The sequence below is a fragment of the Elgaria multicarinata genome, chromosome 6, assembly GCF_023053635.1.
Source record: "Elgaria multicarinata webbii isolate HBS135686 ecotype San Diego chromosome 6, rElgMul1.1.pri, whole genome shotgun sequence".
In the NCBI taxonomy this organism is placed as follows: Eukaryota; Metazoa; Chordata; class Lepidosauria; order Squamata; family Anguidae; genus Elgaria; species Elgaria multicarinata.
The window spans coordinates 110,821,521-110,835,825 of record NC_086176.1 but is presented as its reverse complement, the minus strand read 5'-3'; the positions used below and the strand labels follow the sequence as shown (position 1 = coordinate 110,835,825).

The following is a 14,305-nucleotide window of genomic DNA, read 5'->3' as shown; positions in this document are numbered from 1 at the left end:
GACGCGCTTCGGGAGCCGCCGGGTGGCGCTGCGAGTGCGCGAGCCATCTCCCTCGGCCGCTCTTTCCGGCCGGCTTCCTCCCTTCCCTCCTCGCTTCCACCTCCACTCCTCCCCCCCCCCACTCCGCCCCGCGCCACCGCCTCGTCGTCGCCAGCAGCGTCGCTGATGCTCCCGGAAGTGACGCTGGAGGGAGCTCGAGCTGAGGCGAGCCTAGCGGCCTCCCCTCCCTGCGGTGACATTTCTTCCCCCCCCCCCTCCGGCTCCCTCTTTCCCTCCCTCCCGCCGCGCCGAGGAAGAAGAGGCGGCGGCGGCGGTAGAAGCGGTAGCGCCGGCAGGGGAGGAGACCTGGCCCCTCATGCTCGAGCTGGCCCTTTCCCCGGGGCCTGAGGCCGGGAGGAGCCGTGGTGGCGGAGGCCCTGGTGAGTGACCCTTCCTGTGGGCGGCTTTAAACCTCCTTGAGAAACTAGGCCTAGAGAGTGGGGGGGAGGGGAGCCCCCCTCTCCTTTATTGGAAGGAGATGAGAGGAGGGGGCTGGATTGGAAGGAAGATTTCACCTTCGCTTGTCGCCTCCTTCCCATCCCCAGATAAAGGAGCTGGTGTAGACAGGAGCTCCCCCTCCCCTTCTGGTGCATGAGCTGTAGTTGGGGGGTGGCGTAAGACGTGCTTTTGCCCCCCCCCACATAGCTGACCAAGGAGTGGGGGGTGTCATAGTGGAGGGCAGAGGAAAGGTCTTAAAAAGAAGGGTTAGGACCACATAATCCTGCCCTTGGATGGAGGGATTGGGAGGTGGTGCTGAGGACCCCTGGGCCCATTTTACAGCTGCACCCTCCTGCAAAACAATATAGCCGTGGATCCCAGGTCTCTGCCCCATTTGCCTACTTGCGGCCTTGCGTTTACGTGCTATCCAAAAACAGTAAGGTGCCAACGGGGAGGCCTTTCCTTTCTCTCTCCTCTAAGCCCTCCTGTGTTTTCATTTTAATTTTGGCTTAAAGATAGAATGAATCGGTGGCTGCCTCCTTGCTTCAGTGTTTTTTCCGGCGATGGCTTTCTCTCCCATACTGTGTCTCCCAGGGATTTGGGGCTAGGATCTCTTCTCGATCCTCCCAGAGTGCAGGACACGGAGTAATGGGCTCAAGTGACAGGAAGCCAGATTCTGGCTGGACATCAGGAAAAACGTCCTGATGGTTAGAGCAGTATGACAATGAAACCAATGACCTAGGGAGGTTGTGGGCTCTCCCACACCAGAGGCATTCAGGAGGCAGCTGGACAACCATCTGTCAGGGATGCTTTAGGGTGGATTCCTGCATTGAGCAGGGGGTTGGACTGGATGGCCTTGTAGGCCCCTTCCAACTCTGCTATTCTACGATTCTACATAGTCAAGGGGGCCTGGCTTACCCCCTGTGCAGTACAGTCGGCTCCTAAACACATCATCTCACAAGTACGTTCCACTGGATCCTGTGCGATTTTCGTTAATGAAAAAAGAAGGTTCAATAAAGTAACTGTGAGACATCAAAGTGGGTAAAGAGAAGCCATGGAGCCTGCTGTGTGGGAGAACATGGACCCTTTCGTTCAGGGAAGAAGAAACAGAGATGCCTTCTTTTATTCAAGTTTAATTTGTTAGAATGAAGTTATTCCAGGTTGGTTATTTCGTTTCTGGCATGGTGATGATGTGATCCGTACTGACCCCTTATCCTCTTGAAAGGTTGCAAATATATTAGATGTTCACATTTTTTGACCCACCCACCCCAAGTTCATGCTTTGAATATTTTATCTGTCATTGTTAGTGAAGGTGGAAACAAGCCAGAGGTTTAACTGAAATTCAACTGTCTGGCTTGAAGTAAATAATTCCCTTCAGCTGGTTTGATGACAGTAAATGATAAATATAGCTGCTTTGAATTTCTGTGACCTGACACGTAGATTTAGCAAAGTTTAATTTGTAGGTTTAGCAGCTATCTTTTAGCTATGTGGGATGGTGAGTAAGAATAGTGATTGCTGTAGGTCACTTAATCAGGCGTATTCATAATGTTGGAGGATGTTCTTTTTTGGATGCTTAGAGCAAAACATGAAGTTATTGATGAGCTCATAGTCCAGCATCAACAAATCCCTCAAAACAAAGAACTCAATAGCATGAAGACCAGCACAAGTTTGGAATGTAATCATATTCATATAAGAGCATACTATTTTGCAAGGGATGACGTTCCAGATGTCCATGGACATGTTAATTTTTTTTTAAAAAAATAGACATTTGACCTAATGAGCTAGCAAAATTAGATGAGCTCTACTTATACTTAGGGAAATTGAAGTTTTACCTTAGTCAGTTCCGATGGTATTCTAACATTTTGTTGCTGTTCATTTACAAGGAAAAACAGCAGTGATTGGCACAGACAATCAGTGAAAGGGTATCAATTATTTTGCTAATCAGCTTATAATAGCTGGTTAATTCATATGCAACTTCACAGTATTTTTCAGGTTTCTGAGGTTTAGCTTAAAAGTTTTGGTGTTGATTTCATATTTGTTAACAAAGACCTTTCAGTAGCAAATGTTAAATTGTTGAAATGACCTCGGTTACTCCTAGTTTGATCTTCGTATATTCAAAACAAGTGGAATCCTGTTTACTTCTGGTGAAATATAATTCTTTGTTTCTAGCTATTAGGCTGTGTGTTGATTGATTGATTGAATGAATGAATGGGCAGTTAAAAGGTTTCTGTAATAATGATCCAACATAAGTTATCAAAACATGTGGTGTCCATCTTGGAGTTGACCTGTGGAAATCTCAGCTTGGATTTATTTCCACTACATTTCTAACCCTTACAGTACAAGGGCAAAACCTTAACTATATGGTCAGAACTGCATGAGTGGGAAAAGCTTCAGTGCCATAGGGTGGTGTGCGCATGCTGATTTTTTCTTTTAGTAAAGCCCCTCATACTGCATCAAATTCTGCTTTAGAAGGTGCCTCTAACTTCAGGAGCAGTTTTTTGTGGGGAATGCAAGGAAATATAGCGGGAAGGGTGAGTGAAACATTCTGTGCAGTTCTTTGGATGCTGGCCTGTGTTGGGACCCTAAACCACAGTGTTGCAATGGTTTAGGATCCCAAAGGCAAATGAAGAACCTCTTGGCCTTGATTTACATATGACTTCTTTTTTCTTAGGGTTGACAGTCCCTGAGCTGTCAGTCTCCTTGTGTGGCAGGGACATAACAGTTAGACTCAAATACTGCCGTAACTTGTTGCCTCTACTGTTCCTCTATACTTAAATGATATTTGTTCATTTATTTTAAAAAATGCTGTGGATTTTTTGAGAGTTGTATATGTATTTGTGAATGGTTTTTTTGCAAATACTGAAGAGAAATGGGGATGATTCTTGTTGCTTATGTAAGTCTTCAATTTATCAATAGTTCTGTTCAAACAGATATTGCAGCACTGGAGGATTTAGCTTGTGCGGACATTTGGAGTCATATTTTATGTTGATACTGTCTCAATAACTTGCATAGTGACTCTTCTGTAGTCTGCAGTCAGGTGGTAATTTTATATCTTTTAATTGTTAGATTATTTTCTTTGCTGTACCTAAGTCTGTTTGCCTTTCAGTACAGATGTTGTTTTATCTGAAGAGAGGAATGACTGAGCAAGAAACATGAGCAATATTGTCATGGTTTTATCATAGGTGGAGGAGTTCAGTTGGTGATAGTTTATTGTCTACAAGGATGACCAAAAATGGAAATGGAAAATAGGAACTTCATCAATATGAAAATATAGATACAGATCAAATTTTGCAGCTATCATCCTTGGATAAGATGTATATTAAAATGTTACCAAGAAGCGGGGTGATGGATGTCTGGCTATCACTATATACAAAGTGCTATACACTTTTGGGAGTACTTTGGAAAATATTGTCAGTGTATATCTAATACAATGGGAAAATATTAACGGTAAAGAGAAAATAAAGTGTCAGTGTTATATTAGAGAATTTATACTTGGCAAAGGATACTTCTTGAATGGTTTTGAAACATGACAGTTTCTCTCTCTAAATTATTTAAACGTCTGCCTCTTCAGGTTCTAATTCTGGGACGGCTCACCCAGTACTCGCTGTTTAGATAAAGTAGAGAGTAGTAGAATAGATATAGTTCTAACCGTGATAGAGAAAGCATGTGGATTCAAATCCTAAGAACTGGCATTTGGAAAAGTGCAATTCTACTTCAATTCGCTCTCCGCTTTGTCATGTGTGTGTTGGTTTTTTGTGGGAGTGTCAAACATTTTTAGGCAATTTCCTTACAGTTGCCCATCTTTGCAAAATTATAAAGAGAAAAATTAATGCTAGATGGGACGAATCTGACAAGTGCATCCCTTAGTTACCATTTCTCAGAGTTGCAAGTAGTGTGAGGATGCTTGAAGCAGGAAGACCAAGTATATGATACAGGGTCTCATAGCAGCTATTCTGAGCAATGTAACTGATTTTCTTGTGGGGCTGCTTTCTCTCAAACATGTTGTTTATCTACATAGTTGGTGACCTGAGGGAGTTGTGTTCTGACATGAGAAACTGATCCTGAGTGGATTTTTATTACTTGGAGACTTGAAGTGTAATTTTATCAGCTCTAGTTAATGGAGCTAGTTTCCCAGTAGTACCTGTGTGTATCCTTTTTTTTTTTTAATGAAGGAAGAGAACTGTCAGGAGAGATCATAAAGGAAGAAAAGCTGGATAATCAGACTACATATCTATCTATTGTGTAGTTATGTTATCTAGTATGTAAACCTGAAGTCTCCTTCTGCACTGTAAAAACTGATGAAGGCCAAAGCTGATATCTTTCACAGAAGAAATAGCAGGGATACCAGGCTTCAGCGAGAGGGCCAGGATTCCACTGTACTTGGCAGTACACAGACATAAGCTGTTGCTCAGCGGATCGGTTTTATTTTAGAAGACAAGAGGTGGGTGTAATCGGTGTGAGCGAGAACAATGGCTCTGAAGATTGTGCACAGTTCAGCAAAAGCGTTGCCCTGTGGTGGAATCTTGGTGATGCTATTTTGAAATAATGTGTAGACAAAAGTGAGGATGAATAATGTCAGGTGTATATAAATAGAGGAGCTGGGCATGTGGAAATTGAGTAGACTAGGCCCTTATCATTGAATCAGTAGCCAGTGTTGAGATTATCAAAGACTGTGGTCTTTCTTGAATGTTTTAAAAACATCTGGACAGTCTCTGTCTCTCTGCATCACATTATTCTATTTCTCTGTCCTTTTTTTATTTTCACTTTCTTACCTTATGTTCTCAGTTTTTCAATAATACACTAAACAGTAGTAGCCCACTGATTTCTTTAGTTGTGTGGTGTAGTCTGGACCTGTAAGCAACTGGGGATCATTTCATGCTACTAAATTAGGAGACAGCTTTACCTGAGTTGCAGAAGTTCTCGTGCAGGCCATTTCATTTGTCATCTTGAGGCAGCAGACTGGACAAGTGACTGGCATAGAGTTTGGCATGGTCTTGTAGTTGTTGAGTGATCTTTGTACATGCCCAATTCACACTCCAAATTGTACTTAGTATGCCACGTTTACCCAACTTTTACAAAAATTTTGATGACACATGCTTTAGCTGAGATATGATTACTTCATCATGTAGGAAATAGCATGGTCCCACTCAGCTGGCATTTACAATGTGCTCATTTGGATATGTGATTTGGTCCATTGTTAGTATTGGGTATTTGATGTAGTGTTGTCCATGGAGCTATGAATAATGTAGTTTTGAGTTAAGAGGTTCTACAACAGGTGGGATCTCAACTATGATCAAGTTGTGTTAGAAAGGGACTGCAGGGGTCAGCCTTATTAGTTTTTTTAAAAAAATTAAGAATGCCTAATTGTATAACATTTTTTATACATTGGACTTAAAAAAAACATTTATTTATTTATTTTATTATTACATTTTTATACCACCCAATAGCCGAAGCTCTCTGGGCGGTTCACAAAAATTAAAACCGTAATAAAACAACCAACACTCTGCATGTTGTAGAGTGGCATATGGCACTCAAATTCCTGTCTGAAGCTGTTAGTTGGATGATTCTACATAAAATTCTTTAAACATAATTGCTAAAATAGATGACTATTCAGGACTTTGATTCTTCCTTTCTTTGGTAATTCCATGTTGGTCTTTAAGGTGCCTTAAGATTTTGTTTTTGCTGCAGCGTAATAGTTTTATTATGGTATAAGTTTTCATAGACTACAGTCCACTTTATCAGATGCATGAAATGTTATCCTGATTTGTTTGGCTGGATAGGGATGGAATTGTAAACAGTGATGTCAGAGGAAAATGAAGTTCAAAAATGACAGACATTATTAACTGGCTTTTCACAAAGCAATTGTTTCAAATATCGCATACATAGCTGTCATTGGGTAAGCTAATTAGGACATGTAGTGCAGTAAATATATATATGGCCAGATTCAGGGAACAGGAGGTAGAATTGAACCTCTTGATTAATTGTAACACAGCAGTCTCTCTTTCTAATATCCTTGTGAAGTTGCTTTGTTTTAGTATTTAAGGGCAGCGACAACACAGCAACTCCCAAGTGAGGATTGCATTTTCAAAATGTCACCTGGCGTGTGCTGCAGCTCATCGTGGGTTAAACAACCTCTGATAAGATGAGTGTGTTGTGCGTACCAGATCATTGTCTGGATGCAGTGATGAATTGGATGTGAGTTAACAAGCTGAGGCTCAATCCAGACAAGACAGAGACAGTGTTGGTCATTAGGAAGGCTAGTCTAGGATTGGAGGTACAGTCTATTCTGGATGGGGTGGCGCTCCCTCTGAAGGATCAGGTTCGCAGCTTGGGGCAATTGCTCCTGGAGGGTCAAATAGTTGCTATGCACCAGTTGTACCCCTTCCTGAAGAAGGCAGATCTGGCCACACTGATCCATGTCGTAATCACCTACCGTTTAGATTGTTGCAACATACGTAGGGCTGCCCTAGAAAAGTGTTTGGAAACTGCAAATGTAGCACCCAGATTGCTTTGTGGCACAAGCTTTGTTGACCATATTACACCAGTCTTGTGTCAACTGCACTGCCTGCCAGTCTTTTTCCATGCACAGCTGAAGGTGGTAGCCCTTCTCTATAAAGCCCTAGATGGCTTGGGGCCATGATATCTGAAAGAGCGCCTCCTCCCATTTGAACCTGCTGATAGTTTAATATCCTCCTTTAAGTGCCCTACTGCGTGACCCACCACCAAGAGAGTGCTTGGGTTGGTTTTTAAAGTATTTAAATTTGGTTTTAAAGTTTTTTAATTTTTAAGTCACTTTGGGGGCCCTGTTTAGGCTGAAAGGCGACTCATACATAGATAAATAAATAAAGATGAACAGGGGAATGAATCTGGTGTTGTGTGTGAAATTAGGCCCTATACTAGTGTTTCCAAAGTAAGCATGAGGATGGGGGGTTGCCACAACACTGGTTTGCTGTGTTAGTATCTCTGTTGCTGCTGGTGAGTAGCTGTTTTAGGTTGCGGGTGGCTGTCCATAAGAAGTACAAACCTTCCACCCAAAACCTGTGAGAAGGACGTGCCATCGTCCTGGGTGGACTGATACGCTTGAGTGTTTTTAGCTTATTCGTATCTGGCTTTGTCAGTCTGTTTTTCTTCTTCTATTTAGTTAGATGGGTATTGTAGTTTGAGAAATGTCTGATGTAAATCCTTAAGTTATGAATCTCTTGAGACTGTACAGATATGATTGCATTGTAGGGCTTGGCTGCAGACAGATCAGTTTATGGTGTGGTCTGGGTGGATGCTAAAAGCATCTCAGAATGTGTAGCGGTCAATATGTTTCCGATATAAGATAGTGCTTACATGCCCATTATGTGGTTGCACAGTAATATTCAGAAAATGAGCCTGTTGTGTGATTGGTTTAGGCATGGGGTTGATGGTGTGGTGAAAGTTATTAAAGCCCTGTGGAACTTCTCCTGTAACTCAGGATAACACTTAATGCATCCGATGAAGTGAACTTTATTCCACTAAAGCTCATATTTATTTTAGTGCTTAAGGTATCGCACAACTCTTATTTTTGGATAGTTTCACTCAGTGTAGGGGAATGGCTAGAATGTTCTATTTGGATATGGGAGACCTGGATTCAATTCTTTGCTCAACCTTGAAGCTCACTGGAAGGCTTAGGCCCTTTTGCTGTCTCCCAGTGTAGCATGCTTTAAAAATGCTGGTGAAGATAACAATGAGAGAACGAAGGAAGGGATAGATTTATAACAAATTGGGTGCGTAGGATGTACTATTTTGAATTTCATGAACAGTTGCTATTTGCTAAATTTTCAAAACTTCATTAAACTGTAAATTCAAACACTTGTGCAAAATTATAAAGTTGAAGGGATGATTGCAAAATCTTCATTAAATGTCTGTATATGCTTAAGGCGGGGGGGGAAACAGAAATTAATTGGTAGTATGATTTTTTCTCATACTGGTGCCGGACGTGATCTTTGCTGGTGTACAGTTTCCCATATTTGACTCTGGTATGCAAAACAGGCGTGGTAATTGGGTTAACAGCTGGGGTGGAGAGGAAATTTAGGCAGAGGAAGGCCTAAGCAACACCCACCCCCTTCTGCCCATGTATCCTCCCTATAAGTGCCTATATCATAAATAAACACCAGGTTATGTATCTTGTATTTGCCACCAGACTTCTGGTTCCTCTGTAATAAGTGCTTTTTTAAAAAAAGTGGAAAAAATGCTATTCGTATGCTTTTTACACCTATGCAACACAACACTATGCATGTTTTTGCAAGAGTAGCTCCATGAATTTGGTGGAACTTACTCCAAGGTAAGTGTGTGCCTAGGACTTTAGTCCTAGGAGAGAGAATTCAGTTTGTTAAATTCTTAGTGTAGCTATTCAACCTCTCTTGAGCAGAGATTTTATTTTTAAAGTTTCAAGTTGCACTCCCCCGTGACATCTAAATTTAAGACAAAGAGCTTTAGTTTTATTTAACCCTATGAAAACAAAACTAAGAATTAGTGATGCTGATCCCCATGTGTCTCACTGCAATGAAATATCATCCCCTGTATATTTATAGCATGTTTTCAAACGTGAACTAACAAAACCAGGTGATATTTTTTTTGCTAATGGAGCTGTTTACTAGAAGGGTTAAAGTTCTTAAACCAAGTCCCAATATGGATTTGCTATTTTTAATGGAACTTTTATTCCACAGTTCTGGAGACAGCTTTTAACACCAGTAAGTAGCAATAAATATCTAACATTATAAACATTGTCCCTTGTCTTAAGAAAACAAGTGGTAAAGAAATGGATAGAATTTATCTTGGGATTTATAGGTAAGGTGATGCCTGTTACAGCATAATAAATTCAGCCAGTATGCCAGCTTTAAGTTACAGAGTACAAATACTTTATAGATGTAGGTTTTATTTTTGATAACTTCAGATAATGGATTATTTGCAAGATGCATTTTCCAAGATGAGACACAGAATAAATCAACAAGGATTTAGCAATCTGAAATTTCTGGACAACGCTTTTCCATTGTATTACATTCATTTGTATTTTTTATTACGATGTGCTATTTTTTATATTAATTATAATTTTATATTGTTGGCCACTTAAAGCACTAATTTTACTGGAATGGCAGGATATAAATTAATAAATATTCAGTAACTTTTGTTCTCAGGTATGTTTTCTAGAAGATCTGTATGAATTTCTTTTCTGAGAGGAGGTGGTCAAGTTGTGTGAATACCCCTGTGTTTTTGTCTATTTCCATTTCCATTTGCTGCTTTATCGATAAGTGTTAACATCCTGCTAGGCCCAGAGCAGGATGAAAAAGTGAAGGTTTTATAAATACATTCTGTTTTATACAGACTAAAAAGAGGTTTTAGACTGTTAGATGTAACTAAATGTTAGCTACCTTTGAGTTCTGCCGTAGAATTCTCTCTAAGTGGAAATGCTTCTACATGATAGATATGCGCTGAGACTCATTTAATTCTGTAGTCTCAGAATAATGTGGCAAGGAGATTTAGGACAGAAAAAAGCCCTATAACTCCCAGCGTTCTCCAGCTATGCCATTCTGGTTGGAGAATGCTGGGAGTTGTAGGACTTCTTTTCTGTGTAAACATGCATAGGATCATTCCCTTAATCAATAATGATTCAAATGGAAGAGTTTCCTTGTATTAAATCAGCAACTGTAATCAGATAATGAGCCCCATGGAAAAGTTGCTTTAAAAATATAAAAGTGTTGCAATTGGTTATCTTTTTGCCAAATATCTAAACTCCATAGAACCTATTAATTCAAGCTGCTACATAGAGCTTTCTCTTGCACAATTACAGTGGTTGCCCAAGGCATACAGAAATGAAGTAACGTGTGTGAAATTTGTTTTATCACAATTGTATTCCACCTATCTTCCAAGAAATTCAGGATGGCATGCATGAGGTAATCCTATATCACAGTGACTGGGTTTGCATGACACGCTAACCCATCATTGGTTACTGCCTGTGATGGGTTAGTATGTCATGTGAACCCGGAGTGTTCTTAAGATGGTTGGTTGTTTTTCCCAAACAACCTGCCCTCATAACCAATGTTATGCATTAGGAGTTGTTTTACCCACGATGGGTTGGCATGTCATGTGAACCTAGATATGCCAACCCATCATTGGTAAAGGGCATTGGGCAAGGTTGGCATAAAAGAATGACTGATTGCCATTCACTATTGTGGCCAAGCTGCTGCCGGTGTCCTTTTCCCTTTGCCAATGACAGCCCCTTCACTAGAGCCCAGATAGCACCTTGGAGCAGCTGTCACTCCCTTCACTCCCTCTGATCCCCCCTTCCCAGCTCCTATCACATTCTTGATCGTGAATGGACACACACCTTTCCCCCACACACACCTTTCCCCTCTGCCTCAGTCTGTGCACAGAAATGGAGCTGGGAATTTTTTTAAAAGATCAGAGCTGGTAAGGAGGACTTGGCAGCAAACAAGATGGTTCTACTGCTAGGTCCCCCTGGAATGCTGGGTGGAAGATATAGGGGGAGGGAGGAGGGGGCAAACAAGCCATGCACTGTGGGTTCTTTGCCTGATCATCTGGTTGGTGTGCTAACCAGGAACTCTGGGTTGTTCACAGTGTATGGCTAGTCACCCATCATGGGCTAGCATGTCATGTGAACGCGGCCAGTATCCCATATTACATGATTCCTTATCACAATATTCTTTATCATACCAACCTTGTGGGGTAACTTAGGTGGAAAGATAACAGCTTTGCTGCAGACACTCACTGAGCTTCACGGTTTTGAATATGGGTCTTCGTGATCAAAGTCCAATGCACTGGCCCTCACTGAAGCTTTATGTTGAACTGAAAGTATAGACCCAAGATTATTCAGCTATCCTGTCATGCATTTTTTCCAAGTCTGGCTATGTAAATTCTTTTATGAGTCACTGTTCTTATGGATGCAGCATAGCACCTATAATGTGGAAAGAGAAATTACATAAGTGTTAGCTATCAGTACTAATATACTTAACTACAATTAGTACTATTTTGATTGCAAGAAGAAGGGTTGATTGAGAGGATTCCATTGGAGGTTGCTACATGACAGCCGAACCTGGACACCTTGAGTTGTTTGTGGATTAAACAACCCAAAGTTAACTTACGATTTGTTCTTAGGTTAACTTTGGGTTGTTTAACTCATAAACCATCCAAGGTATCTGAGTTCACATGTCATGCAGCAACTTCCAGTCAAAGGTTGTTTGTGCAAAGTAAAAGCGGCTTGCACATAGCATGCAACCCAGCAAGGGAAAGGTTTCAGCAGAGATAAGACAAGCGAGGAGATCTGGTTAGGCTCACTTCCAGAACTCCCATAGGAACAGAGTCTGACTTCATGTCAACCCTTCTTCCACAGTGTGATTTTGGGACCCTTCTTTGCTGGTCTTCAGGAAGGCTCTGAAACCACTTGTTTTCACTGGCCTTTCTGTAATCTCTGGGCTGTAGATTTTATTGGTTTTATCTGTTTTATTGTTTTTGCAGTTATTGAACATTGCTTGTTTTTCTTTTCTTTTTGCATATTATTGTACCATATTATTCCACTCTTCAAGGTGGCTTAAATATCACTTAAAGTCCATAATTCTGTCACGCATCTACCAGATCATGGGAAGTTGTCATCAAAAATCTTGTCCTTGGCAAGGCTTCTAGGGTAAATGATATCTTACATGGTGTTATTCTGTGGTTTTCAGCATCATTTGTGGAGGCATCACACTGAAATGCAAACATTGGATTTGAATTTTGGATTATGTGAACTCACTTAATTAGTGAGAAGTACAATCAGTGCTGGGGGCTAGGGTTGGGCTCCCATTGATATAATCCAACAGCTAGAATTGTGTCCATTGTAAGAATCTGTGGGAATAGAATGATACCTTGAATCAGACTATTCAGGGCAGGTGGCTTTGAAAGAGAGGTTTCCATATGATTCTCCTACCCTTAGACACCATCTCTTCGGTGCTAGCTTCATTTCATTGATGGATTCAGTGTTAGGAAATACTAGTCCAGATGACAGTCACAGTGGTTTCATACATCAGCAAGCAAAGGGTATTGAAATGATGCAGACTTCAGGAAGAACTTTGGCAATATTTTCATGACCAGAGTCCATCTGTCTGCAACACTCGTGATCTGCATCAAAGGTCCAACAAGCTGGAGGAAAATAGTCTTACTTAGCAAGAAATATGTACAGATGAAATATTCAACTTCTTTGTACAGGCCTTCAGAAGTCTGAAGATCAGTCTTTCCACTTCCAGATACAAAGTAAAAGAAGATGCCAGAAATGGCCACAAGTTTTAATGCATGTCTTTTCTTTTCCTCCAAATCCAAACCTAACCCTTTTCTTAAAGGTACATTTCTAGTTACCATAACATTTAGAGTCCCTGAGTTAGGTGTGTTAGAATTAAGTGGTTAAGTCCCAAGCTTAATACTAATTCCTATAAAACTCTGGACTTGATCTGTTCTGTCTTCTATCCAAATTCTAGTCACTCTAAGGAGAAAGCTTTTCATTTCCTGGATGTTAGAAGGACTCATCTTTGTCATCCTTCTCAGAACTTTTTCCAATTTATCTGAATCGTTAAACGGAGGTATCAATAACTGCACGCAATGTTCAGAGAAATGTTTTTGTTTTGTTTTTAAGATCTTTTACAGATTGTACTTACTATACTGGTCTTATCAGATAATGCTGGGCTTATAATTGAGTGTTGTCGTTTTTCATACTGGAATTTCTGTAGATGAGGATACCATCCCCACTGTTAATGAGGTGATACTTTATGATCCTGTTAATTATTCTTTGAGTTCAAGTAGCTTTAATGTTACATGAAACTCTGAAATAACTCTTCTTATGCCTGAAGGACATTTAAGAAAATAGCATTTTCTCACATTGTTCTCAGTGGCTGCATTCAGACAAAACAATAGTTAATAGTCAACTCCATGGTTGATTATCGAGGGGATAGTCCTCACACAACATGATTATAATCAACAGTGGTGTGGATTAAGTCCAGGGTCAAGTTGACTATTAGTCAACGGTGTGTTTGATTGGCACATCGACCGCCCTCTCTCCCCCCTCAATCCTCCCGTTGGTATCCCGTCAGCCATTGTGAGTTCTGCCAGTTAGACTAGAGTGGCAGCTGCTGCTTTGGTCACTCTTGCCAGGGGACTCTGTAGTCACTGAAAATAACCAACTATGTGCAATGAAATAGTCAACAGTGCTCGACACATGTCACCCCAGATAAGACGGAGGTACTGTTAGCGGGTGGTTCATCTGTCCGGCGAGGTGATGTTTGCCCTGTCCTGGACGGGGTTGCACTCTCCCTAAAGGATCGGGTCCGTAGTTTGGGTGTGCTCTTGGATCCAGAACTGTCACTTGAGGCACAGGTGAACTCAGTGGCAAAGAGCACCTTTTATCAGCTTAGGTTGATATACCAACTACACCCTTATCTGGACAGAGATAGCCTAGCTACAGTTATCCATGCTCTGATAACCTCTCGTTTGGATTACTGCAATGCATTATACGTGGGGCTGCCTTTGAAAACAGTCCGGAAGCTTCAGCTGGTACAAAACAGGGCAGCCCGTTTACTAACAGGGACTGGTCGGCGAGATCACATTACTCCAGTCCTTTTACAACTTCATTGGCTGCCAGTCCAGGTCCGGGCCCGATTCAAAGTGCTGGTATTGGCATTTAAAGCCCTAAACGGTTTGGGGCCAGGTTATTTGAAGGAACGCCTCCTCCCATATGTACCTGCCCGGACCTTAAGATCATCTACAGGGGCCCTTCTCCGTGAGCCCCTGCCAAAGGAAGTGAGGCAGGTGGCTACCAGGA

The 14,305-nt window shown here is 41.4% G+C and overlaps 1 protein-coding gene across 3 annotated transcripts in view; it reads left to right on the top strand.

Moving 5' to 3' along the window:
• The first annotated feature begins 228 nt into the window (after positions 1–228).
• ARK2N (arkadia (RNF111) N-terminal like PKA signaling regulator 2N) overlaps positions 229–14,305 on the top strand; it is a 66,239-nt gene continuing 52,162 nt past the window's right edge. The window contains exon 1 of one of the 3 annotated variants that reach the window (XM_063128278.1): positions 229–419. The gene's annotated coding sequence lies outside the window, so the exon portion shown is untranslated. The remainder of the gene's footprint in view (positions 420–14,305) is intronic. The other 2 variants (XM_063128276.1, XM_063128277.1) reach the window with 2 other exon arrangements.